Below are 26886 nucleotides of genomic sequence, written 5' to 3'. Positions count from 1 at the left end.
GTTTGAATGACAGAAATCTGCTCAGATGAGAACTTAATGAGTGCAACTCATTTTTTAGCAAACAACTGAAATCAGCAAACTGAGTAGGCTACAGTTTAATATGTTTATTTATTACAAGTTATATAATTATCTTGATATTCAACACGTTAGGCATATCCATATTTTCCTGATATCGTGCAGCACTAATAACTACCCTGAAATATTCAGATGCTGCATAGTGTCACAATATATTTTTATCTGTATTTATATCATCTTTTAGTCTAACTTGTTTGATATGTAAATAGTGTTTTTCTGTCTAAATTATCTGATAAAGAAGGTTGTTCCTATCTCTCTCTCTCTCATCTCTCTCTCTCTCTCTCTCTCTCTCTCTCTCTCTCTCTGGTTTGTCTGTTTCTAGAGAAACAGAGAAGAGGAGAGGGACCAAAATGTCACCACTGTCAATATTGTGACAAATCCTTCACAACATCTCGAACTTTAAAGATCATCAGAGAGTTCACACTGGACACAATCGGCACAGCTGTGATCTATGTGGGCAGCTTTCACAGTGAAGAGTTTCCTAATAATACATCAACGCAGTCACACTGGAGAGAATCCGTACAGCTGTGATCTATGTGGTAAAAACTTTTTTAGGAGTGATAACCTAGTAATCCACCAACGTGTTCACACGGAGAGAAGCCGTACAGCTTGATCTATGTGGTAAAACCTTTTCTAGGAGGGATAGCCTAGTAATCCACAGACATGTTCACACCGGAGAGAAACCGTACCGGTGCGATCAATGTGGTGCAGCTTTCACACTGAAGAAAACCCTAACGTTACATCAACGCAGTCACACTGAAGAGAGGCTGTACAGCTGTGATCTATGTGGTAAAACCTTTATTAGGAAGGAGAGCCTAGTACCACCGACGTGTTCACACAGAGAGAAACCGTACCGGTGTGATCAATGTGGAAAACCTTTACTAATAGTAGTGGCTTTAAACGTCACCAGCGCAGACACCTGGAGAGAAGCCGTACAGCTGTGATCTATGTGGTAAAACCTTTACTGATATTGTGACTTTAAAAGACCCAGCTTGTTCCGCTGAGAGAAGCCGCACAGGTGTGAACACTGTGGAGAAACATTTTCTCAGATTGGTGGCCTTAAAGCTCACCAGCGTCTTCACACTGGAGAGAAGCCGTATTGGTGTGAACACTGTGGGAAAATGTTTTCACGGAGTAGTAATCTTACATCTCACCAACGTGTTCACACTGGAGAGAAGCCGTACAGCTGTGATCTATGTGGTAAAACATTTTCTGAGCGCGGTAATCTTAAAATACACCGCGTGTTCCACACCGGAGAGAAGCCGTACTCGTGTGAACACTGTGGGAAAATGTTTCCTCAGAGAAGTAGCCTTAAATCTCACCAACGTGTTCACACGGAGAGAGCCGAAATAGTCTGAACAAATACATTAGCTTAAAAAGCAAAACTACAAAGAGACACATGAAAGTGCAGCTTCAAGAAAAAACAATAACTATGGTGGGGTTGAAGTTTGGGACCCCTGGTAAAATTTTTATTAATGTGCATACTGTGAGGAAAATAAGTATTTAAACACCCTGCTATTTTGCAAGTTCTCCCAGTTAGAAATCACGGGGGTCTGAAATGTCATCGTAGGTGCATGTCCACTGGGAGAGACATAATCTAAAAAAAAAAATCCAGAAATCACATGTATATTTTTTTAACTATTTATTTGTATGATACAACTGCAAATAAGTATTTGAACACCTGAGAAAATCAATGTTAATATTTGGCACAGCGCTTTTGTTTGCAATGCCAGTAGTCAAACGTTTCTTGTAGTCCTTCACCAGGTTGGACACCCTGCAGAAGGATTTTGCCCCCCCCCCCCCACACAGATCTTCTCTAGATCAGTCTCTCTAATTGAGGGAAGATGTTGTTCCCCAAATCTCGCAATACATGACCCCGGTCCTCCTCTCCTTAATACAGTGCAGTCGCCCTGTGCAGAACCCCCCCCCAAAGCATGATGCCACCCCCCCATGCTTCACATAGGGATGGTGGTCTTGGGATGTCCTCATCATTCTTCTTCCTCAAACGGTTAGTGGAATTATGACCAAAAAGTTCTATTTTGGTCTCATCTGACCACATGACTTTCTCCCAGACTCCTCTGGATCATCCAAATGGTCGTTTGCAGACTTAGACGGGCCTTGACATGTGCTGGTTTAAGCAGGGGAACCTTCCGGGCCATGCATGATTTCAAACCATGACGTCTTAGTGTATTACCAGTAGTAACCTTGGAAACGGTGGTCCCAGCTCTTTTCAGTTCCTAGACCAGCTCCTCCCGTGTAGTTCTGGGCTGATTTCTCACCTTTCCTATGATCATTGAGACCCCCGGGTGAGATCTTGCATGGAGCCCCAGTCCGAGGAGATTGACAGTCATGTTTAGCTTCTTCCATTTTCTAATGATTGCTCCAACAGTGACCTTTTTTCACCAAGCTGCTTGGACATTTCCCCTATCCTGTCCAGCCTTGTGGAGGTGGACAATTTAGTCTCTGTCTTTGGACAGCCCTTTGTCTTGGCCATGTCAGTAGTTGGATTCTTACTGATGCATGGGTGGACAGGTGTCTTTATGCAGCTACTAACCCAAACAGGTGTATCTGATTTAGGATAATAAATGAGTGGGGGGGGGGGACATTTTGAAGGCAATTAACAGTCTTTAAGGGTCAGACTTGTAGCTGATAGACAGGTTGTCAAAAGTTATTTGCAGCTGTATCATACAAATAGTTAAAAAAATCATACATTGTGATTTCTGGATGTTTTTTTTTATAGATTATGTCTCTCACAGTGGACATGCACCTACGAGGACAATTTCAGACCCTCCATGATTTTCTAAGTGGCAGAACTTGCAAAATAGGGTGTTCAAATATTTATTTTCCTCACTGTAAAGAAGCCAAGAGAAGATGGAAAAATCTCCAAAAGGCATCAAATGACAGATTAGACATTCGAATAATATGTCACAAAAACTTTCAAAATAACTGAAAACAAAAAAATGACGTCTGCAAAAGTTTGGGCTCCCTGCAGAGTAAATAGCATGTACCCCCCCCCCCCCCCCCCCTTCTTGTAGCCAGCCAAGAGTCTTTAATTCTTGTTGGAGGTATTTTCGCCCATTCTTCCTTCCAAAAGTCTTCCAGTTCTTTGAGGTTTCTGCTCCTTTAAGGTTTATCCATAGATTTTACATCATGTTGTCAGGAGATTGTGAAGGCCATGGCAAAACCTTCAGTTTACGCCTCTTGATGTAATCCCCCGTGGTTTTGAGGTGTGTTTAGGATCATTATCCATTTGTAGCCGTCCTCTCTTTAACTTCAGCTTTTTCACAGATGGCATCAAGTTAGCGTCCAAAATTTGCTGAAATTGTATTGAATCCATTTTCCCTTCTACTCGTGAAATGTTCCCTGTGCCATGAGAACAGCTGATTGTATTCAGGGGGAGGTTTGCGAGCTTTTGACTAATTCTGGGATTTTTAACCCATGTATAATCATTTGTTTTATTAATTTGATCTGTCTTCTTCTTAAATAACCTGAACTGAGTTTACTTTGACATTTAGTTTCTTCTTATTTTACAGATTTATTCTTTTTTTACAACACTCTTGTGACATCATACTTCAGTTTTATCACAAACTTCATCATCAACATATCTGGAGATACGTGGTTTTCATTGGACAGAAGGAAAAAAACCTGAAAAGTAACTAGAAACTCCCCTTCAGAATTGCGTAGGTTGTGGCGATGTTGTGCGTCCATGTTTGTTAAAACCTCGGCGCTCTGTATCGACCTCCCTTTCTTTCCCATGAGCTGATGTTTTTTGAGGGATCAGCTGATTCCCATCCTGTTAATGTCTCCCATTCAGGTCTCAGCTCGCCTCCACAGGGTCCGACCTTTCTCTTAATACATCCATGGTCCGACCGCTCCCTCCCGTTACACTTCTTTTACGTCTTTTTAATTGCGCCTTGCAACCAGAGAAGAAGAAGCTGCATACAAGGCACAAAAAAGAAAGCCCAGGTCTGGTGTAGTGTTTATAGACGGTGGGATTTATTATTTTTCTAGCTTTCAGTTTTCATTAGTCTAACTTCTTTTTACTCAGTAACAATAGGATTTGTAATGTAGCAAATACAAGCCTTCACCTTAAAATCAAGTACATTTTAAAACTACTTGCAAAACTCCACAACAGAACTGCTGAACACAGTAACATAAGTAATGTATTTCCTTATTTTCCCCTCTGCCAATACCTCCCTGTCCAGCTGTGATTAAATGTTCCAAACTGGAGTGAACAATGGGAATTTCCCCTCACCAGATATACGTATAAAGGGATGTCTTTCTTCTACATTGTGTTACTTCTTGACATTAATAGAATAATTCTACAACGTATGAATTTCAGGTGTCGATGTGCATTTGATCCGATGACGCCGTGACGTCTTCATAACTTCAGAGTCAGAGAGACGTCAGCAACAAGTCCAACCTGCTTACCAGAGCCACTCAGTGTGAGAGAAGTCCCCCACAGGTGATGGAGGGTTCTACTATCTGTCCACTAGATGGAGCTAACTGACCATCTAATGAGCTAAAGATCAGCAACTTGTACAGCCAGCAGTATCTCTCCAGTGGCCGCCCGGTGTGACATATACATCGACGTGTACTTTTACATCTAGCTTTTTAATACTGCTTGGAGCTAAATCCTGCCTTCTCTCGGACTCAGGGTCAGTCAATTAGTATCAGAATCTCAGATGTTGATGTGTGAATCCTTTTTATTAAGTAGAATATTCTAGAGACAAATATATGAGTCAAACTAACCCAGCTCTCCCCCAAATTGTCTGGCACTTTGGCTCTAACCACCCCTAGATTTATCCACTAAGGGTGCGGTCTCCAGGTCACAGTGATGTGTTTGTGTGCTTTATTTGTTATCTTTTCAGTTGGAATGTGACTGAAAGTTTATGACCCTCAGTTCAGGACTTGCAAAGCAAAGATCAATGAGCTGTTAAAGAGCATGGACTGAAACCAGACTCAGGATGCGTCCCTAACAATCAATACTTCCGACACATTTAGGAGAGGCTGGATTATAATGGAATCTACCAGACCACCTTATCTTAGAGAAAAGGAGTATTGCAAACAACTTAATGCATGACCAACATGTCTTCTTTTATATTGAAATAATGCTTTTGCCTTTTGGCTTAAATGTATAATCTATATTGCAACTCCCTCACAATGTTTAAAACATATAACAATTTTAAATTCCACCAGGTGGTTAATGAGTTCCAGAGATGGGGAGCAGAACAGCTGAATGCCCGCGCCACCAGCTACCTATGGAAGCAAATGGTTTGATTCCATGGTGCAGAGACGTGCCTCAAACTCATTAAGCCTCCGCCTCCAGAGCAGCGAATATATCCATTTATTACATGTACCATTGTCACTAAAGGAAGGCAGAGGAATAGCTAAACATTTGACACACAGAGCAGGAGAGAGCCAGGAGAAGGACAGAAATTAGCCATAGCCTTTTAGGCTAAACTGGAGTGTGAACTTGTTGTGATCAGAGGAGTCGCTGTAAAATAATGAAACATAAGTGCTTGAGTATATAACTAGTGTTTAAATACAATCAGGCACTCAGCCACCAGACCTAAGCCAATAAAGCAGAGGTGAGTAGATTTTGCTGGAGCAAAAAAATATTGTCCGTGAGATTGGAGCACCGGAAATGAGACAATACGCTAACCGTAAACATCATTTCTTTGTATGTTTTGACATGTGAAGAAATGAATAAAGAAATTGACACAATAAAGCAGACTTTGACTTTGATCACGTCACAAGGTAAGGGTAACAAGACTTTGTAAAAATGGCGAAATCCATCGTCAGCCCCACTAAAATTAGAATAACAAGAGTGCCCCGAGCAGGATTGGTGTGGATCGCGCTCGAGTAGAGCTCTAATGCAGGAATTAGCCGTGAGGATTTAACTTCCTTTTTTAAACTGCCCGTTCACTTGTAATTGGTCTTTGTGTTGAATGCAGTGGTAATATGTTCCAGTTTCTTTATGGCATTCATTTTAGGTAACTCACTTCCCTAATGTTGAACCTTTGTGATAGAACTAAAAAACTCTTCTCAAGTCACTTGGATTGTTAAACAAACAACAAGTATTAAACTCTTGTAGAAACTGTAGAGCTTTTTCCCTGAGACTCACACCAAATGGGATTTCATATGATTACATGTAACTCTTTATTTCTTACGTAATGAATCTGTTGTTTTATTGTTTGTATTGTCTCCTGTGTTTTCTATTTATTTCTTTGTGAGAATTACACTTAAGGTTTTTGTGCTATTGATGTTTACCGGATTCTTTGTGTAAAGACAATGTTTGAAACTACTCTGAGAGTTTCTACAGGGTGATGAGGTCAAAGGTTGTCTTTATCTTGTGTGTTGCTGGGATAAAGATAATGTGTTGTAAAGGTGAAGTGTTAGTGTGGGGTTTTACTCAGTGGATTACAGAGGAAATAACAAAGGGCATTAAATGGTATCTTGTTATGCACCTGTGTCAGAGAATTTATCTCTGACACCTTGTACACACATTTAGGATTGTGAGATTATTATACAGCAATTTAAGGGTTATGACATTTTAGTTTGACAACTTTTTAGTTGTTTTAAACCAGAAAAGGAACATTTAAGATTGAGTCAGAGACATACGGAGACATCAACAAAACCTGAGGAAGAAGAGAAGATTTACAACTAGAAATGTCATGTTTTCTAATGTAGAGGACGTTGTTTAACTGAGGTGTCATTAAAATGAAGGAAACAAAGTCCAACGTCAAAGGGTGCCAGTACACATCCTGGCATGAGTCAATGTTTGAAAACCCTCCTGTATTGTTTAATGACAGCAAAGCTGGACCTTGGACCTGGATCCCTTGATAACACAGTCACGCATACTGTAGGTCACAGTCAGAGTCAGTATCACTGAGAGGTGAGATGGCGCAGAGAGAGGGTTCAGCTGGCGGACCGGGAAACCTTCTCTTGTTCCATCTGTCTGGATCTACTGAAGGATCCGGTTGACTACTCCCTGTGGACAACAGCTACTGCATGAACTGTTATTAAAAGCCACGGGATGGAGAGGATGGTGAGTACAGCTACACCTGTCCTCAGTGCAGGAAGACAGTCTTCACACCGAGCCGTCCTTCTGAAAAGCCATCATGTTAGCAGATTTAGTGGAAGAGCTGAAGAGACTGGACTCAAGCTGCTCCTGCTGATCACTGCTATGCTGCAGAGCTGAAATGTGGCTGTGATGTCTGCCACCGGGAGGAAACTCAAAGCCATCAAGTCTGTTTGCAATTTGATCTCTTATGTGAGAAACATACTTCCAGCTTCATTTTAAATCCCAGCTTTTAAGAAACACAAGCTGTGTGAGAGCCGTCAAAGAAGCTCCAGGGAGAACGTCTGCTCTCGTCATGATGAGGTGATGAAGATGTTCTGCCGTACTGATCAGCAGCTTATCTGTATTCACTCTGCTCTGTGGAGGAACATAAAAGGCCACGACACAGTCTCAGCTGCAGCAGCAGAGAGAGCGGAGGCGCAGAGAGAGCTCGAGGGGAGTGACTCAACATCCAGCAGAGAATCCAGGACAGAGAGAAAGATGTGAAGCTGCTATAACAGCAGGCGGAGGCCATCAATCTCTCTGCTGATGAAGCAGTGGAGGACAGCGAGAAGATCTTCATTGAGCTGATCCGTCTCCTAGAGAAAAGAAGCTCTGATGTGAAGCAGCAGGTCAGATCCAGCAGGAAAGGGAAGTGAGTCGAGGTCCGAGAGCTTCAGGAGAAGCTAGGAGCAGGAGATCACTGAGCTAAGAGAAAGACGCTGAGCTGAAGAAGCTCTCACACACAGAGAGCGATCAAACAGTTCTACACAACTACCCCTCACTGGCACCACTCAGCCAATCAGCATCCAGCATCCAGATCCGTCCTCTGAGCTGCTTTGAGGACGTGACAGCGGCCGTGTCAGAGCTCAGAGATAAACTACAGGACGTCCTGAGAGAGAAAGGGGACAAACGTCTCACTGACAGGGACTAAAGTGGACGTTTTACTGCCTCAACCAGAGAGCCCAGACCAGAGCTGGATTCTTACAATATTCACGTGAAATCACACTGGAATCCAACACAGCAAACACATACCTGTTATTATCTGAGGGGAACAACAAGAAAGCAACATTAATGAGACAAGAACAGTCTTGTTCTAGTCACCCAGACAGATTCCTTGAAGAGAATCAGGTCCTGAGTAGAGAGAGTCTGACTGGACGTTGTTACTGGGAGGTGGAGATGAGAGGGGGAGGAGTTTATGTAGCAGTCATACAAGAATATCAGCCAGAGCGGGGGGGTTGGAGGAATGTGAATTTGGTTTCAATGACAAATCTTGGGCCTTAGATTGTGACAACAACAGTTATGCATTTTGGTCAGGACAATGTCCAAACTCCCGTCCCAGGTCTTTGTCTCCAGAGTAGAGAGTACCTGGATCACAGAGCAGGTATTCTGTCCTTCTACAGCGTCTCTGAAACCATGACTCTCCTCCACAGAGTCCCGACCACTTTCACTCAGCCCCCTATGCTGGACTAGGGTTGATTGGTATGGAGCCTCTGCTGAGTTGGTGAAAGTGAGTAGACAGAAGTCATTTAACGGGTTAAATTAAACTCTTCGTCTTATTAAGTCCCATGGTTACTGCTGAGAGCTGATTGTTGTCATTCTAGTTTTCATGTGTTCCACGTTCCGTGTTGGTTTTCTTTTTTTTGTGGCTTTTTATCTAAATCTTTTGACACTCTTCTCAACATTTCTTTTCTTTTCTAAAGGTTTTTGTAAATTATTTTGAGGTTTTTTGCTTGTATTGATGGTTTTAGAAGTGACATTTTGTGTTTTGTTTGAGAAAATCATTTGCGGGAGCCCCAGAAGCTCTGAATGAGCTTGGTTTAGATCTGTTATTTTACCTGCAGATGGAAAGGCTGAATCCCATTTCTCCATCTTACCCATACCCCTTGGCCCTTGAAACCAAGGGGTCTGTGTTTCAGACCCCTGTTTCAGGTATCCCTGTTTTGAATGGCATGGATGTTTACAAAAACATTTGGTTACAGAAATCTGTCGTTATTATCGATAAATTAAACATAACAGGGAAATTGTTATAAAATATAATAATTGAATGAAATCACACTGGATCCAAACACAGTATTCACATATCTGTTATTATCTGATGGGAACAGGAAAGCAACGTATCATACAGTAAGAAGTCACAATTCTCTTTTATTTATGTAGGTCTCAGGTCCTGAGTAGAGAGAGTCTGACTGGATGGTACTGGGTTAGGTGGAGGTGGAGATGAGGGGAGAGTTTATGTAGCAGTCACATACAAGAATATAAGGAGAGTGGGGGGTCGGATGAAAGTAGATTTGGTTTTTAATGACAAATCTTGGGTGGGTGTTATATTGTTTCAACAACAGTTATATATTTTAGTACAACAAAGTCCAAACTCCCGTCTCAGCTCCTGAGTCCTCCAGAGTAGGAGTGGACCTGGATCCCAGTGCAGGTATTCTGTCCTTCTACAGACTCTCTGAAACCATGACTCTCCTCCACAGAGTCCAGACCACTTTCACTTAGCCGCTCTGTGCTGGACTAGGGTTTTTTTGGTCTTGGTCTTGGTTTTCTGGATTCTCGCTGAGTTGGTGTAAAGTGAAATAAACAGAAGTCATTTAAGGGTTAAATTCTGAGAGTTTAACTCTTCGTCTTATTTAGTCTCCATGTTTGTTGCTGACAGCTGATTGTTGTCATTCTATTTTTTATGTTTTTCATGTGTTTCCACATTTTGTGTTTTTCTTATTTTTTTGGCTTTTATCAACAAGCTCTCAATGAGCTCAGTTGAGATCTGTTATTTTACCTGTAGAGAGAAGTCCATATATGGTCAGACAGGTGTGTCTGCAGGTTCACAGCTGTGCTGGGAGGGGTTGACCTGCAGAGACACACGGAGACACACAGAGACAGACACAAAGAGACATACAGAGCCAGAGACACACAGAGACAAAGACACAGAGACAGAGACAGACATTTCCAGAAGAGAAATCTGAAAATTGTAAATTGTTCTAAATTCTTCTTTTATTTGTTGACATTTTAGAGTTTTTCCAGACAGGATTTTGGAAATCTCCTTTCATCACTGCATCAATCACAAAACACCTGTTGACAAGTTTTTTAGACATGAAATGTTCCATAAATCAGTTTCTGAATGATATGTGAACACCCCCCTCTGTAATAACCTTCATAATATAGATTGGAGTGAAACTGGAAAGTTGGGTGCATGGAAGTGCTGCTGAAGTGGAGATTTTTGGCTCAGTCTGAGAAAAACCCATTTAGAGAAACGGCCTTTGAACATCTGGATTATACATAACATAACATTAACATCTGGTTATTATAGGAGAAAAGGTCTAATAATGAACTAACACATATCAACAGGAAACTTCCCCAGTTAATTACTTACATTAACACAGAGAAATTTTACAGATTTTTGGATTACTACTTTTCTGAAATGTCATGTTTAAATATGCAAATGCTAACTTTTGGTGAATTTAGGAGAACTTGAACGTGCAAATAGACATGATCACCTACATGTGTATTTTGGTATGATGGTTTTTAATAAACCTCATTTTTCTTGTAACTGTTATGTTTTCTTTCTCATTGGCTCAGCTTGACATTTTTGGTATGGAATGCAAATCAAATGCTTCTAATGATAAATTATTCCAACTTGATGTCAGATTGAGTGGGTTCAAATCCCACCTCTGCCGTTTACATATATTCCATAGCTGGAAGGCAACCAATGTGATGTCTTACAGCTGTGGTATTTGGCCTGAACTTGGTGAAGTACTAGAATCATCCATCAATAACTTTGCTGAGATTGTTCTTGTTAACCTGAGGTTTTACGCTGGTTAAACCTTCCTTTCCAACACTTTGAAGTAGAAAATCAACAAATAATTGTGATAATCTCCATATTGATCAAAATAATCGTGATTATCTCTTTGGCCATTATCGTGCAGCCCAAAGAGATCTAATGTTTTATCAAACCAGGTTGAGCAAGTAACCTTTCTGCTGACTTCTTGTAAAATAAAGCAAGTAACATCACTCAAAGAAAGCTACTGCGATGGCTGGGAATCAAACCCAGGTCAACTGTTTGGAAGGCAGCTATGCTCACCACTATACCACCATCACTGTGCTATACAATGTTCACTTCAAATCTTGTAATACATCTGGGCATTGAGACTGTGAAGTGCGCTCTATCACTGAGCTACAGCCCCTGACGATTCAGAAATTCCCTCCAGGGGGTCCTGTGTTTTCACATTCACAAGAATGGGAAGTGCATTCATCTACATTATTGCCCTTCGGTAGCTCAGTTGGTAGAGCAGAGGACTGTAGAGTTGTAATGAAATCCTTAGGGTCGAAGGAGTACTCTTTTCCAGAGTTTCCCTTCAGGGATCCAGAAAGTATTTCTGATTTTGATATAATATAAATATTACACCTGAATCTGTCAACTCTTGACCATTCCCTGACTGGGAATTGAATCCTAGCCACTAGACCATCAGGGAGCCTCACCTAACAACTTTATCTTTGTAGATGTGAGTTTCCTTTTCACTTACTGGAATGACTCATGTTGTTTTAGGCGAGGAATGGCTCCTGGCTAGAGCTTCAGAAGGCAGGACATGACAGATTACACATCTGTCACATAGTCAGTTTGTAGTTTTAAATACCAAGTCTCTTGCTGTTCCTTGACTAGTTGGCCCCCCCTGCTCTGCATCGCTCCAGGTAAGTAGAAAGCAATCTGTTATGCACCTTTGCATTGCACTAAAATGTCAAAATTTGGACCTGAATCCAACAATAACATTACTTGAGACTCACATACTATAAGTCATTTAGTTAGCTAAGCGTTCAGAGGATGTGGGAAAAAGCAAGTCAAGAACAGGTTTTAAAGGACTTGCCACAGACAGTGAAGACAGCAGTAGATATGTCTACTGTGTTCAAACACATGGTAACTTTACATGTGTTGACAATAAAGATTCTCACAAAAAAAGCTTAACTTGCAATTGCGCTTTTTGCGCACATTCATGTCTTCTTAAATAAAAATAATTTCTAAGTACTTTATTCCTAATATCATGTCTCAGACATTAGTTCCAGATGAAAACACTAGTTGTCAAAAGTGGGATTTGAATTCCCATGCCTCATGTGGAGACTACGACCTAAACGCAGCGCATTGGACCGTTCAGCCATCCTGACTGATTCAACAGATATTCAGTAGGACCTGTCTCAAAAATTATAATAGTGAATTAAACATGTCATGATATAGTAGGTTCTCAGTCATCCATGTCATAGTTAACAAGGGAAGGTTTTCAACTGTCAGCCCAAATATATGGGCGTTCATGGAGACATGGAAGAAAGTCACCAGGGTGGCCATGTGCTTGACAATGGCAATACATTGCACGGGATGTTGAGTCCAGATGTGTCCGTTTTGGTTCCTGATCCATGCTATTACCCCAAAAGTTCACAACTAGGCCAAGGGCAACTGGACTTGGTGAAAGGTTCTCCGCAGAAGTTTTGTCCCTCATCCAAGAGACTTCTTTAGTTGTTTTTTTACACAGAAAGGGTTGGACACAGAGCCCACTCCCCCACCCATATCTGATAATTGAAAGCTGTGGGGAAAGGGGGGTTCCAAAGCTAATAGACCATTCAACAAGCAATTCTGATGCACTATACTGGTCCATTCAGGATGAGCACTGTATACTCTGACTGCAGCAACACAAGTTCCAACTTCAGTGATACCTAATTATTATGGTGATTACGAGACTGAATGCAAAGTGTGTATCCCCCATGTAACTCAAAGCCTATCACTTCCAGTCAATACCGTCAAATTTGGAGCTCCTTCCAATTACATTAACAACCAGGTGACTCCTCAACGTGCCCCCACCAACATACTGTTTACAGTCTAAATGGCCAAAGACATCAAACCTGTAAGCTTACTTTAAAGTAGGTGTGGAAAGTTGAAAGGTTGATTTTTTTCCCCTGTGCTGTGGCTGAAAACCAGGTTCCACCGAGATTTGAACTCAGATCGCTGGATTCCGAGTCTAGAGTGCTAACCATTACACCATGGAACCTTTAAAAGTGTTGCAAGTGTTTGCTAGGCAGTTTCTTTCATAATATCCACATAATATTGATATGATATGATATTGAAGGCACACAACAATCACAACAAAGATGAAAAAGCAACAATTATTGGCCAACTTAAGTCATTTAGTTAGCTAAGCGTTCAGAGGATGTGGGAAAAGGCAAGTCAAGAACAGGTTTTCCAAAAGTAGAATGGGAGCCAGAGCGTTCCTCTCCTGTGGAACCAGGTTCCAGTTTGGGTTCAGGAGGCCGACACCATCTCCACATGTAAGAGTAGGCTTAAGACTTTCCTCTTTGATAAATCCTCTGGTAGGGCTGGCTTGGGTGAGTCCTGAACCATCCCTTAGTTGTGCTGCTATAGGCCTAGACTGCCGGGGGACTTCCCATGATGCACTAGTTACCTCTCTCCTCCTCCTTCTCTCCATCTGTATGCAACCTCATATGCCTTTGAGATACAAGAACTTCTTCACTTGCGTAAACGGCCTATTTGTGCATACAAAAGGTGGAAACAGATGATCTTAAGTGTAGGCTTTGGTGATCTTATTACCCCTAAATTGTCTGCAGGTGCTTAGCATTATTAGCACCACACTCAAACCATCTGAGCTAACCGGCCTGCTTTTTAAGTGATTGAAAAATAAAGATTTCCGGAAAACAAACCAGGCGAAATCAAGCAAAATTGGGGCAGTTCTTGATGGGCTACCTGGTTGTGTATGGTTTGTAGGGACTGCATATGTTTTCGGCCTTGCAAAAAAAGACATGGAAAGCATAGCTATAGAGTCCAAACCAAGATGCAACATGCTCCCATTCTGTTTCTGGAGGTAGACAGGAATTTCTAACCACGAAGGGACTTGAACCCTCAATCTTCTGGTCTGAAGTCAGACACCTTGTCCATTAGGCCACATGGTTGCAAAAAAAAAAGTAATATTTCCAAATCTGAATTGCTATTGTTTATCTGAAATTCAGGAGCGAGGTAACATTTGTAAAAAAGGCAGACTAATTAGGTGGCCAGTTAGCTTTTGGTGAAGGAAATAGATTGAATGCTAGGCACATCAGTTACCTGTGACTCATATTTGCACTTGCTGAGCAGACAACCTTACAACTGTATGTTTTTGGCCTTGCTACAAAAGACATGGAAAGCAGAGCTATAGAGATTGAGACTTGTTTTGCGTTAATGGCCGATTTGTGCATAAAAAAGGTGGATACAGATGCTCTTGGGCGTAGGGTTTGGCGATTTTAGTACCCCTAAAGTGTCTGCCGGTGCTTAGCATTTTTAGCACCACACTCAAACAATCTGAGCTAACCGGCCTGCTTTTTAACTGTTTAAAAAGAACAGATGTCCAGAAACAATTAAGGCCAAATTGAGCAAAATTGTCCGAGTTCTGGATGAGCTGGATGAGTTGTACACTGTGCAATTCTGAACACTTTCAGACACTGTTGTATCATGTAAGTAACATGCACAAGTCTTTAAAAAGAATTGTGGCTGTTTTTCATGCAGGTTTGCATCATAACAATGCGGGTGCTATCTCTAAATGAACAATGGCCAACCTACATCCATCTTGATAGCAACCAAATCTCTGTGCTGATCTCCCTGCTTGGATGGCAAGTCATCTGGTGGATTTTTCCCGTCAAGAGGAAGCGGATCAAGAGGGAGAGTTGTTTTATTGTACTCACCAGCAGTAAAGTTTATTTGTCTGTAGCCATAAAATTGCATTAGGTTATCAACGTTTTGAGCGAAAAAGAATACCACAGCTCAAGTCCCTGATAAGGCAACAGCTTGATTCTGGGATATGTATGAAGTGCTTGCTAACGTCACCTGTCATGCAGGTTTGCTGGATGTTCACAGTCTGCTAGTGGCCATGATGAGTTGGGACTTTGAGCTTTTTAACCATTTTGGCCAATTTAGCCAATTTTCAACCAGTTAGTGCAATAACATTTGGTGTTCTCAGGCATTGTGCAAATTATGGTCAACCCTCCTGCTGTCCAGAAGACCGTGATCATGGCAACAGCTTAATGGTCTTCATTTACTTAAACTTCAATCTGTAGTTCAGGAGATTATTTTTTCCACAGCCAATAGCTTTTGAAGCCTGGGTAGCTCAGTCGGTAGAGCATCAGACTTTTAATCTGAGGGTCCAGGGTTCAAGTCCCTGTTCAGGCGTAGAGTTGCACATTCTGCTAGATGAGTTGTCCATTTGACGTGCTTGTATGGACATGGACAAATTCAGATGCTATCATATCATGTGTTCCATGCACAAGTCTTTAAAAAGAATTGTGACTGTTTTTCAAGCAGGTTTATATCATAAAAATGTTACTGGTAAGTCTAAATCAACAATGGGCAACCTACATCCATCTTGCTAGCACCCAAATCTCTGTACTCATCTCCCTGCTTGGATAGTATGTCCAAGGACATACCACATATGTTCTATAACCCTTTTCATTGGTTTGCTACCACTCTTAAATAATTCCTTTCATTGTATCAATCTCAGAAATAACCAAAGAATGACAAATTTCATTCATGTGCTTGTGTTCAACCACCTGTCACTGTATTTTTAGCAGCAGTAGTGTTTTTTAGCTTTTTTAAAACACCTGCCCCGTGTGAGGGTTAATCTCACGACCTTCAGATTATGAGACTGACGCGCTGCCTACTGCGCCAACGAGGCAACGAAAGACATTGCAATGGTTGGGAAAATCTCAGAAAAACTAACAATTTGGTCGTCAATCTTAATAAAAACAATGTATGTGGAGACCTATGTTCTCACACAAAGGCTAAGATCAACACTAGATGCTTTGTCATGACCCCATGAAAAGGGGAGACAAAAGACTGTGTGCAAAGGTTGTATACATGTATGCATGGTGTATGCATGGATGAGTGTGAGGTATGGTGTCAGTGATTTATGCTGGACAGTGTAAAACTAACAAACATGAGGGGGAGAGGTGCTAGACTGAGAGCACCTCTAGGGCAATCACAGATGCACAACCAATAATAAAACACTAGTGAGTGAATAAGTTCAGAAAATGAAGAACATTGTTCAGAAACTGGGGACTTCCTGGTTAAATAAAGGTTAAATAAAAAATAAAATAAAAAGAAACCTTAATGAAGCTTCATTTGACCATAACTATTAACCACCTGAACCTGGTAAAAGGTATGAGGTAGTCCTGCATAGCTAGCCAGTGATTTACCTCCTGTAGATGGTGGTTGGCATGCCAACGAGGCTTGGAAATTTGCAGATGGTGATTCAGAGGAGATGTAACAGTTTAAAGTTTAAAGTAACTTAATTTTCTAAATTGTCCACCTACAGTGCCAACGAGAGCTCTTCTCTAATATCACCGGGTACGCAATAGCTATTCAACTTTAGAAGGTATTGTTGATCTCAGAAACAACGATAGACAGCACCATCTTATCACAACGCCCATGTTTGTGTTCCTTCAAAGTTTGCAAAAACATTCATCTGAACTCGGAAATCAATTGATGAGATTTTGGAGGTCATAGGTTCAATGTCAAGGTGACTGTGTCCTCATGTCTGTCCATCCAATTCTTGTGAATGCAATATCCCTGAACGCCTAGAGGGAAGCACTTTAAATTTGGCATACATAACCACTAGGAGTCACGGATGAACTGATTTCGATTTTGGAGGTCAAAGGTCAAGGTTACTGTTTCATTACGTCTCCTGAACTGTATACGTATTTCTCCTGAACTGGTGATGGGGATGCTTTGTGGACGTAAAACCCCAGTGGCCTAATGGATAAGGCACTGGCCTCCTAAGCCAGGGATTGTGGGTTCAAGTCCCATCTGGGGTGAATTTCAGCAGATTGGCACCATGGAAATGTCTCTGACCCAGAGGTTGATGGATTGAAACCATCCTCTGCTAACTCTGATTTACATGGTGAGATGAATCATGTTATACCTGCTGGAAAAGTTGTTGACAGCCCATGAAAAGTGGCAAGTCAGTTCTTGCATCTTAAAAAATTGACTGTAGCAATGCTGACTTTCCAGTGATGTGGTTGGGCTGTTTACAGGTTTTGATCATATCCATCGGTTGCATGGATGTGACATCAATACCCCGGTTCTATCACCTGATCGCTGTCTCACACCTTAACACACCCAAAGCATCTCAGCCTAAAATCACGCTGCACCTCAAAGAACTCTCAAGCACTCCCAGGTGTGCTTTTGCAGAAGAGCGCCTTGTTTTCTTTTAGCTTGGGAAAAGGCTTTAGCTTATGACAAGGTAAACAGATTGCACCATTGTGCTACTCATTAGAGTGTCCACTTCAGTTATGTATTGAAGCACATCCTTAGAGCTAATGGCCCTCATTTATTAACCTAACGTACGACAGGCTTCACGTGAGATTCATGAAACGTTCGTATCACACCAATCAGAGCGTAAGAATGATCGTACATTGATAAATGCAGCGGCTAGAAACGATTGTAATTTAAATATCACGCCCCAATATATTCTCAGTTTTGAGGCCTCGCCTCTATTATTTATGACATGGCCAGACATAATCCGGCTAAGAAGCGGCGCTTTTCAGAGGTGGGGCTTTAAAGCCTGACATCCCAGGTGCTCTGGTGCAGCCAGATACCACCAGGCCCAGGGGAATATGCCTCCTAAGAAAAATGCAATCCTACCCGATGAGAAGAATAAACATTGTGAAAATAACGAAAATATGAATACATTAAACATATACGGGCATTGAACATATTCAATTCAATTCAATTCAATTCAATTCAACTTTATTGTCATTGCACTGTCACAAGTACAAGCAACGAAATGTGATTTACATCTATCCAGTATTGCTATACAGGGTATAAATATTGTATATAATTTTATGTATAAGCAAATGTAATAGTAAGGAACTTTAAAAAATGTTGTGTAAAAATATAAATATAAATATGGGAGCTCTATGACAGATTTATACAGATTATACAGAGTATAAAGTATATGTATAAGCAAAAAAAAGTAAATAATTGTAAGGGACTATAAAATGTAGTGTATAAATATAAATATAGGAGGTCTATTCACAGATTATACAGAATATACAGGAGTGTTAGTGAAAGGAGTGCAGTCTCAGTCTTTGGATGGTATAGGTAGCGCCCCGTCAGACATGTCATGATATAGTAGGTTCTCAGTCATGACTGAGAACCTACTATATCATGACATGTTTAATTTACTATATTATAATTTTTGAGACAGGTCCTACTGAAGCTATGATCAGTCAGGATGGCTGAGCGGTCCAAGGCGCTGCATTCAGGTCGCAGTCTCTCCTGGAGTTGTGGGTTCAAATCCCACTTCTGACGACTAGTATTTTCATTTGGAACTAATGTCTAAGAGTTGATATTGGGAATAAAGAACTTAGCAGTTCTTTGTATTTAAGAGGACATGAATGTGCATGAGAAACGCAATTCCAAGTGCAGCATTTTGTGAGAATCTTTATTGTCAACACATGTAAAGTTCCTTAGGGGCCCGTAGTGGATGAAATGGTAAAACATTTGGCCCTGGATGCATAGAATTCCTGCATATTGAGCGACAAAGTTTGGGTGTCCTGAAAAAAGGGTCTTGAACTCTATCTCGCCGACCTCTTTTTTTACTGTTTCTTGTTATGTCACGGCAAGAAGTATTATGCTTTTGAGTCGTTTGTCCATCTCTACATCAGAATCAGAAAAAAAAAACATCAGACATATGCAGTCTCTGTGGCGCAATAGGTCAGCGCAGTCGGCTGTTAACCGAAAGGATGGTGGTTCAAGTCCACCCAGGGACGTTTGTTTCTTAAATAACCTGGAGTAAGCCAACTCTGGGATTTATCCTTCTTCAGGAGACCATAGAGCAGCCTGAAGATAACCCAAAGCCTTATGTCTATCAGAAGATACAGTTCTGGAAACCATGTACATATTAATCTTTACAGTCATCAGAGATGGGAAGTAACAAAGTAAAAATACTTTGTTAACAAAATAGTGAAGTACAAACATTAGATTTTCAGTCACTGTTGTCTCAATACTTCAGTGTCAGCCTACTTATTCTCTCCAATAAATGCTCCAGTCCTTTCTTTGCATTAATTGGTCTCAGAATGTTGCGGGTTAACCACCACTGTTGATTATTGGGTACAAAAAGCACTCAAGATATGTATATATATCATTTTTTAAATGTTAAAAGTTAGTTTTTGGTAATTTTTAGTATTCGCTGGTTTATTAAGTCAATTCGGCGATGACGTCACACTGGGGAGCGAAGTCTCAGCCTGGCACTAGTACTACGGCGACTGACTGTGATGAGGAAGAGGAGGAAAAGCCAGCAGCCAAATAATTAACGAAATGGGCATATTTGTGTTAACCATGACATGTGGGACAACAATGGGACGGTTGGGTTTAGGAAGCAATAACGGCACTTGTTTTTCCCACAGCCCTCTTTTTTTAGAAGCTTTGGTAGCTCAGTCGGTAGAGCATCAGACTTTTATTCTGAGGGTCCAGGGTTCAAGTCCCTGTTCAAGTGTAGAGTTGCACATTTTGCTTGATGCCATGATAAATTGTACACTTTGGCAATCCTTAACACTTTCAGACACTGTATCATTTAAGTAACATGCACAAGTCTTAAAAAAGAAATGTGACTGTTTTTTATGCAGGTTTGCATCATAACAATGCGGGTGCTATCTCTAAATGAACAATGGGCAACCTACATCCATCTTGATGGCACCCAAATCTCTGTTCTGATCTCCCTGCTTGGATGGCAAGTCATCTGGTGGATTTTTTCCGTCAAGAGGAAGCGGATCAAGAGGGAGAGTTGTTTTATTGTACCAACTAGCAGTAAAGTTTATTTGTCTGGAGCCATAAAATTGCATTAGGTTATCAACGTTTTCAGCCAAAAAGAAAACCACAGCTCAAGTCCCTGGTCAGGCAACAGCTTGATTCTGGGATATGTATGAAGTGCTCGCTATCGTCATCTGTCATGCAGGTTTGCTGGATGTTCACAGTCTGCTAGTCGCCATGATGAGCTGTGACTTTGAGCTTTTTAATTAACCTTTTTGGCCAATTTTCAACCAGTTTGTGCAATAACGTTTGGTGTTGCATTGTGCAAATTATGGTCTACCCTCCTGCTGTCCAGAAGACTGTGATCATGGCAACAGCTCAATGGTCTTCATTTACTTGCACTTTAATCTGTAGTTCAGCAGATGTTTTTTTCCACTGTTGAACGGGGGTTCAGTTGAAAACCCAAGAAACACAAAGCTATAGCTACAAATATATGTACTGCTTGAAATATAACTCACAGCAAAATATATGTGTTTGCTTGATGTATAACTATCACCTAAAATATATGTGTTTTTTTATATAATTCACAGTTGAAATATATATACTACTTAAAGTGTGCCATGTAACCCATTAATTATATTGTTTTGATGAAAGTATGAACTAAATTTTAGAAACAGCTAAAACTAAAAAACTTATATTCGTTAGGTGTGACCTTTGTCACACTTTTAAGTGTGCTAAGGGTCACTTACTGGAACAAGTGGAACTGGTCTGAACTGGTCATCTGCTGTGGCCACCTGTGTGATAACGTAGTGGTGGAATTACCCTGTTTTACAGAAGGGAGGGGGTTTTTAGCCTTGACTTTTAGTATAAATATGAGTTGATGTGGCCACTTTCTTCAGCGAAAGCATACCCACTTATCGGGTTTTATCTAGTCTCTGATTTTGATACTCTTTGCTTTTAGGGCAGAAAGGGAAGGGAATATTTCTGTTTTTTGTACTTGTTTTTTGATTATTCACTAAATAATAAAACCACCTGAGCTTGTTGTGAGCTAGGGGACCAAAAGACTTGTATTCCTTGATTTTAGTCATTTAATTTCTCTCTCTCCCACCTCAGCTTTCCGAGGGTAGAAGTTTCCCTCTCATGAGGGCAGTTAAGACTCCTCTTTAACCACCTGGGCGAGTTGCAGCCCGGCGGGGATCGACATTGACAGTCAGACCTCCTGTTATCTCCTAGTGGGAGTGCATTCCCCATCCGCTCTGCCGGTCAGAGCCACCGAGCACTTAGCCTCTCTCGGACCGGCGACCAACGTGGGGCTAGCGGGCGTCCTTGAGAAGGAGGGGACCTCCGGTGACCCTGGGAGGAACGGTTCCTAACCGTGAGTACTAGAGAAAAATCATTGGTTGTAAAGATCCCCTCGGGCAGTGCTTAAAATATACAGGGGGACAAGAGCCCGTTAGTGGGGGACGTCTGGGGTAAAAATCTGAAAAGGCCTCTTGCCTCGCCTCCGGTTTCCCTGATCCGGGCGGGGGCCCTTTAAACTTAGCAAGGGTGTGTGTGTCTCTAAGTAAAAAGAACTAAAACTAATTGTAACTAAAAGTAATAATTACTAATTCATTTTTTTTTTAAGTGTTAAATTAGCGAATCACTGTGTGTGGATCGAAAATCTAGCATTTATACAATCAGGGAAGTATCAAAGTAACTCCTTTTAATATAGGCCTAACCATCCGCCCCGCTGATAGTAACGGGTGTTATTATACGGCAGAAGCGGGCATAGTAGGGACGGGGGTTACTGAGGGGAAGGTATAAAAGGAGTTATTCCTCAACCAAACGAGAGCGATACGACACCTCAGTAACTGTCACACCGTTCGACACCACAGTCACTTGCTTTTGAAGCGTGGGTAGCTCAGTCGGTAGAGCATCAGACTTTTAATCTGAGGGTCCCTGTTCAGGCGTAGAGTTGCACGTTCTGCTAGATGAGTTGTCCATTTGACATGCTTGTATGGACATGGACAAATTCAGACACAATCATATCATGTGTGTTCCATGCGCAAGTCTTTAAAAAGAATTGTGACTGTTTTTCAAGCAGGTTTGTATCATAACAATGTTGCTGGTAAGTCTAAATGAACAATGGGCAACCTACATCCATCTTGCTAGCACCCAAATCTCTGTACTCATCTCCCTGCTTGGATAGTATGTCCAAGGACATACCATTTATGGTCTATAACCCTTTTCATTGGTTTGCTACCACTCTTAAATAATTCCTTTCATTGTATCAATCTCAGAAATAACCAAAGAATGACAAATTCCATTCATGTGCTTGTGTTCAACCACCTGTCACTGTATGTTTAGCAGCAGTAGTGTTTTTTAGTTTTTTTAAAACACCTGCCCCGTGTGAGGGTTGAACTCACGACCTTCAGATTATGAGACTGCCTACTGCGCCAACGAGGCTATGATAGGCATTGCAATGGTTGGGAAAATCTCAGAAAAACTAACAATTTGGTCGTCAGTCTTAATAAAAACAATGTATGTGGAGACATATGTTCTCACACAAAGGCTAAGATCAACACTAGATGCTTTGTAATGACCCCATGAAAAGGGGAGACAAAAGACTGTGTGCAAAGGTTGTATACATGTATGCATGGATAAGTGGGAGGTATGGTGTCAGTGATTTATGCTGGACAGTGTAAAACTAACAAAGATGAGCGGGAGAGGTGCTGGACTGAGAGCACCTCTAGGGCAATCACAGATGCACAACCAATAATAAAACACTACTGAGTGAATGCGTTCAGAAAATGAAGAACATTGTTCAGAAAGCTTAATGAAGCTTCATTTGACCATAACTATTAACCACCTGAACCTGGTAAAAGGTATGAGGTACTCCTGCATAGCTAACCAGCGATTTACCTGCTGTAGATGGTGGTTGGCATGCCAACGAGGCTTGGAAATTTGCAGATGGTAATTCAGAGGAGATGTAACAGTTTAAAGTTTAAAGTAACTTAATTTTGGAGGTCAAAAGTTCAATGTCAAGGTGACTGTGTCCTCATGTCTGTCCATCCGATTCTTGTGAATGCAATATCTCTGGACGCCTAGAGGGAAGCACTTTAAATTTAAAATACATAACCACTAGGAGTCGCGGATGAACTGATTTCGATTTTGGAGGTCAAAGGTCAAGGTTACTGTTTCATTACGTCTCCAGAACTGTATATGTATTTCTCCTGAACTGGTGATGGGGATGCTTTGGGGATGTAAAGCCCCAGTGGCCTAATGGATAAGGCACTGGCCTCCTAAGCAAGGGATTATGGGTTCAAGTTCCATCTGGGTTGAATTTCAGCAGATTGGCACATGGGAGGCGTACTGGGCTCCTGACCCAGAGGTTGATGGATTGGAACTTTCCTCTGCTAACTCAGATTTCCATGGTGAGATGAATCATGATAAAACTGCTACGAAAGTTGTTAAAAGTTGGCCCATGAAAAGTAGCAAGTTGACATCCACTACCCTGTGGTTGGGCTGTTAACAGGTTTTGATTATATCCATCGGTTGCGTGGATGGGACTTCAATACCCCGGTTCTATCACCTGATTGCTGTCTTGTCTTTGTCGTTCAACGACTATTTGGGCTCACACCTTAACACAACCGAAGCATCTCAGCCTAAAATCACGCTGCACCTCAAAGAACTCTCAAGCACTCCCAGCTGTGCTTTTGCAGAAGAGCGCCTTGTTTTCTTTTAGCTTGGGAAAAGGCTTTAGCTTATGACAAGGTAAACAGCTGGCACCATTGTGCTACTCATTAGTGGGTCCACTTCAGTTATGTATTGAAGCACATCCTTAGAGCGAATGGCCCTCATTTATTAACCTAACGTACGACAGGCTTCACGTGAGATTCATGAAACGTTTGTATCACACCAATCAGAGCGTAAGAATGATCGTACATTGATAAATGCAGCGGCTAGAAACGATTGTAATTTAAATATCACGCCCCAATATATTCTCAGTTTTGAGGCCTCGTCTCTATTATTTATGACATGGCCAGACATAATCCGGCTAAGAAGCGGCACTTTTCAGAGGTGGGGATTTAAAGCCTGACATCCCAGGTGCTCTGGTGCAGCCAGATACCACCAGGCCCAGGGGAATATGCCGCCATAGAAAAATGCAATCCTACCCGATGAGAAGAATAAACATTGTGAAAATAACAAAAATATGAATACATTAAACATATACGGGCATTGAACATATTGCTGCAGTCTCAGTCTTTGGATGGTATAGGTAGCGCCCCGTCAGACATGTCATGATATAGCAGGTTCTCATGACTGAGAACCTGCTATATCATGACATGTTTAATTTACTATTTAATAATTTTTGAGACAGGTCCTACTGAAGCTCTACTACTGAAGCTAGGATCAGTCAGGGTGGCCGAGCGGTCAAAGGCGCTGCGTTCAGGTCGCAGTCTCCACTGGAGGTGTGGGTTCAAATCCCACTTCTGACAACTAGTATTTTCATTTGAAACTAATGTCTAAGAGTTGATATGAGGAATAAAGAACTCAGCAGTTCTTTGTATTTAAGAGGACATGAGTGTGCATGAGAAACGCAATTCCAAGTGCAGCGATTTGTGAGCATCTTTATTGTCAACACATGTAAAGTTCCTTAGGGGCCCGTAGTGGATGAAATGGTAAAACACTTGGCCCTGGATGCATAGAATTCCTGCCATATTGAGAGACAAAGTTTGGGTGTCCTGAAAAAAGGGTCTTGAACTCTATCTCGCCGACCTCTTTTTTTTACTGTTTCTTGTTATGTCACGGCAAGAAGTATTATGCTTTTGAGTCGTTTGTCCATCTCTACATCAGAATCAGAAATAAAAAAAAACATCAGATATATGCAGTCTCTGTGGCGCAATAGAATAGAATAGAATGCCTTTATTGTCATTATACACAAGTACACGGTACTTGTGCAACGAGATTAAAGCAATCCCTTTGCAGTGTTGACACAAAAAAAAAATAAGAATATAACAGTATAAAATATCAAAAATATAAAGTCAAAGATATAAAGTGTAGTGACTGTCAAGTATACATATATAAATCAGCTTGAATAAGCATAGGTAAGTGTTAACACTCAATAAATAGGTCAGCGCAGTTGGCTGTTAACTGAAAGGATGGTGGTTCAAGTCCACCCAGGGACGTTTATTGCTTAAATAATCTGGAGTGAGCCAACTCTGGGATCTATCCTTCTTCAGGAGACCATAGAGCAGCCCAAAGATAACCCAAGTGGCCTTATGTCTATCAGAAGATACAGTTCTGGAAACCATGTACATATTAATCTTTACGGTCATTAGTATGCAGGTCACTTGATGTAATACAAGCAAATACATAAGGCCAGACAGAGACAAAAAGTGAGAGAAAAGAAAAAGAGACTGGCTGTCTGGAGGATAACCAGCTGAGATCGTGTGTGTCTTTGAGAACTGTAAGTCATATAACTGATGTTGTCAGTTCATGTAAGCCTGTTGTTGTATTGGTCTGTAGTTCTGGTACATTTAAAAGTTAGCTTGTTTACCTTCTTCTACTGTTGGCTAGGTTACACCTGGCTGTTGATTCGATATAATGGCGATTGTTGAACGTCCTTGCTCATTAAGATAATGTAATTAGTAGTTAGTTTATTGTTATTATTTACTAGCATATATGATTCCTATTCATTGTGTATGGTAGCCTTTACAATGTTGTTTATTTCATTTATTACCACACACACATTCATAGCAGAGCTGCCCCCCCCCCCCCCCCATGTTTATACTGATGATTGATTGTAATAAATCAACAGAGAGAAGTTGTCTCCGTCTGTGTTTTAACAGACACACCTGGGCCGAAGTTGGAAACCACAATCAGCTTTAAATCCAGTTCTAATCTAGTCCTCACTAAATTTCAAATAATTTCCCTGGAGTTCCCATTACAAAATTTAATCTAATTAAATTGGAACATACACAGACTTCTCACAAAATCACACTTGAATTCATATCTTGCTACTCGGTCAGAATCTTATTAACCTGGAGTCCCAGTCTCTGTCAATATAAATAGGCTATATGTTTATATATGTTTTAGGCCTATTGGCAGACAGCCATTTAAAATGTAGGCAATGGCATATAAAGAATAAAGAATAAAGAGTCTTTTCTCCATGTCCACTGTAGTTTCTCAGTGTTCTCTCTAGTTACATGTGTCTGGTCCAGGGAGCTTTGTCATTCATAAGGCTACTTTTACTTTTATATTTTAAGTATATTGCCAAGCCTGTACAGATGGAGGAGAGATGAAATGTGTCAGTAATATAGGAGATTGTTGGCTGGAAGTATGGAGATACTAATATGCATTACTTAAAAGGAGAAAACTAACAACATTCTATGGTCATGTAAGTATGTGTTTTCCAATAAAAAGATTGACTTGAGAATAATTACTTGGTCTATAAGTGATGTTCAGAGGCCCGACATCGCCCTTCTATGTTCATGTTAGTATGTGTTTTCCAATCAAAATTTGACTCGAGAATAATTAATTAGTCTATAAATGATGCTCAGAGGCCGCACATGGCCCTCACCTTGTTCGCAATAGGTCAGCGCAGTCGGCTGTTAACCGAAAGGATGGTGGTTCAAGTCCACCCAGGGACGTTTGTTGCTTAAATAATCTGGAGTAAGCCAACTCTAGGGTTTATCATTCTGCAGGTGAATATAGAGCAGCCCAAAGATAACCCAAGTGGCCTTACCTATATCTGAAGGTACAGTTCTGAAAACCATGTACAGTACATATTAATCTTTACGGTCATTGGTATGCAGGTCACTTAATGTAATACAAGCAAATACATAAGGCCAGACAGAGACAAAAAGTGAGAGAAAAGAAAAAGAGATTAGCTGTCAATAGGATAACCAGTTGAGATTGTGTGCGTCTTTGAGAACTGTAAGTCATATAACTGATGTTGTCAGTTCATTTAAACTAATGAGGAAGAATTTGA

The 26886-nt window shown here is 41.0% G+C and overlaps 1 long non-coding RNA gene and 4 other non-coding genes across 5 annotated transcripts; 3 read left to right on the top strand and 2 right to left on the bottom strand.

The window, feature by feature from the left end:
* Positions 1 to 26681, bottom strand: LOC116676296 (uncharacterized). The gene is made up of 3 exons (XR_004328636.1): positions 26669 to 26681; positions 9598 to 9602; positions 1 to 46 (listed from the first exon to the last, which is right to left on the bottom strand). It is a non-coding gene; the product is annotated as an uncharacterized LOC116676296 (long non-coding RNA).
* Positions 13096 to 13167, bottom strand: trnap-cgg (transfer RNA proline (anticodon CGG)). The gene has a single exon. It is a non-coding gene; the product is annotated as a tRNA-Pro (tRNA).
* On the top strand, positions 15260 to 15332 carry trnak-uuu (transfer RNA lysine (anticodon UUU)). The gene has a single exon. It is a non-coding gene; the product is annotated as a tRNA-Lys (tRNA).
* On the top strand, positions 16900 to 16972 carry trnar-ccu (transfer RNA arginine (anticodon CCU)). Its single transcript has one exon. It is a non-coding gene; the product is annotated as a tRNA-Arg (tRNA).
* Positions 18858 to 18931, top strand: trnan-guu (transfer RNA asparagine (anticodon GUU)). Its single transcript has one exon. It is a non-coding gene; the product is annotated as a tRNA-Asn (tRNA).
* Positions 26682 to 26886: the final 205 nt, after the last annotated feature.

Source organism: Etheostoma spectabile, unplaced genomic scaffold, assembly GCF_008692095.1.
Source record: "Etheostoma spectabile isolate EspeVRDwgs_2016 unplaced genomic scaffold, UIUC_Espe_1.0 scaffold00003001, whole genome shotgun sequence".
NCBI classification, from domain to species: Eukaryota; Metazoa; Chordata; class Actinopteri; order Perciformes; family Percidae; genus Etheostoma; species Etheostoma spectabile.
The sequence above is the reverse complement of the archived record's forward strand: the minus strand, read 5'-3'. Positions and strand labels throughout refer to the sequence as shown.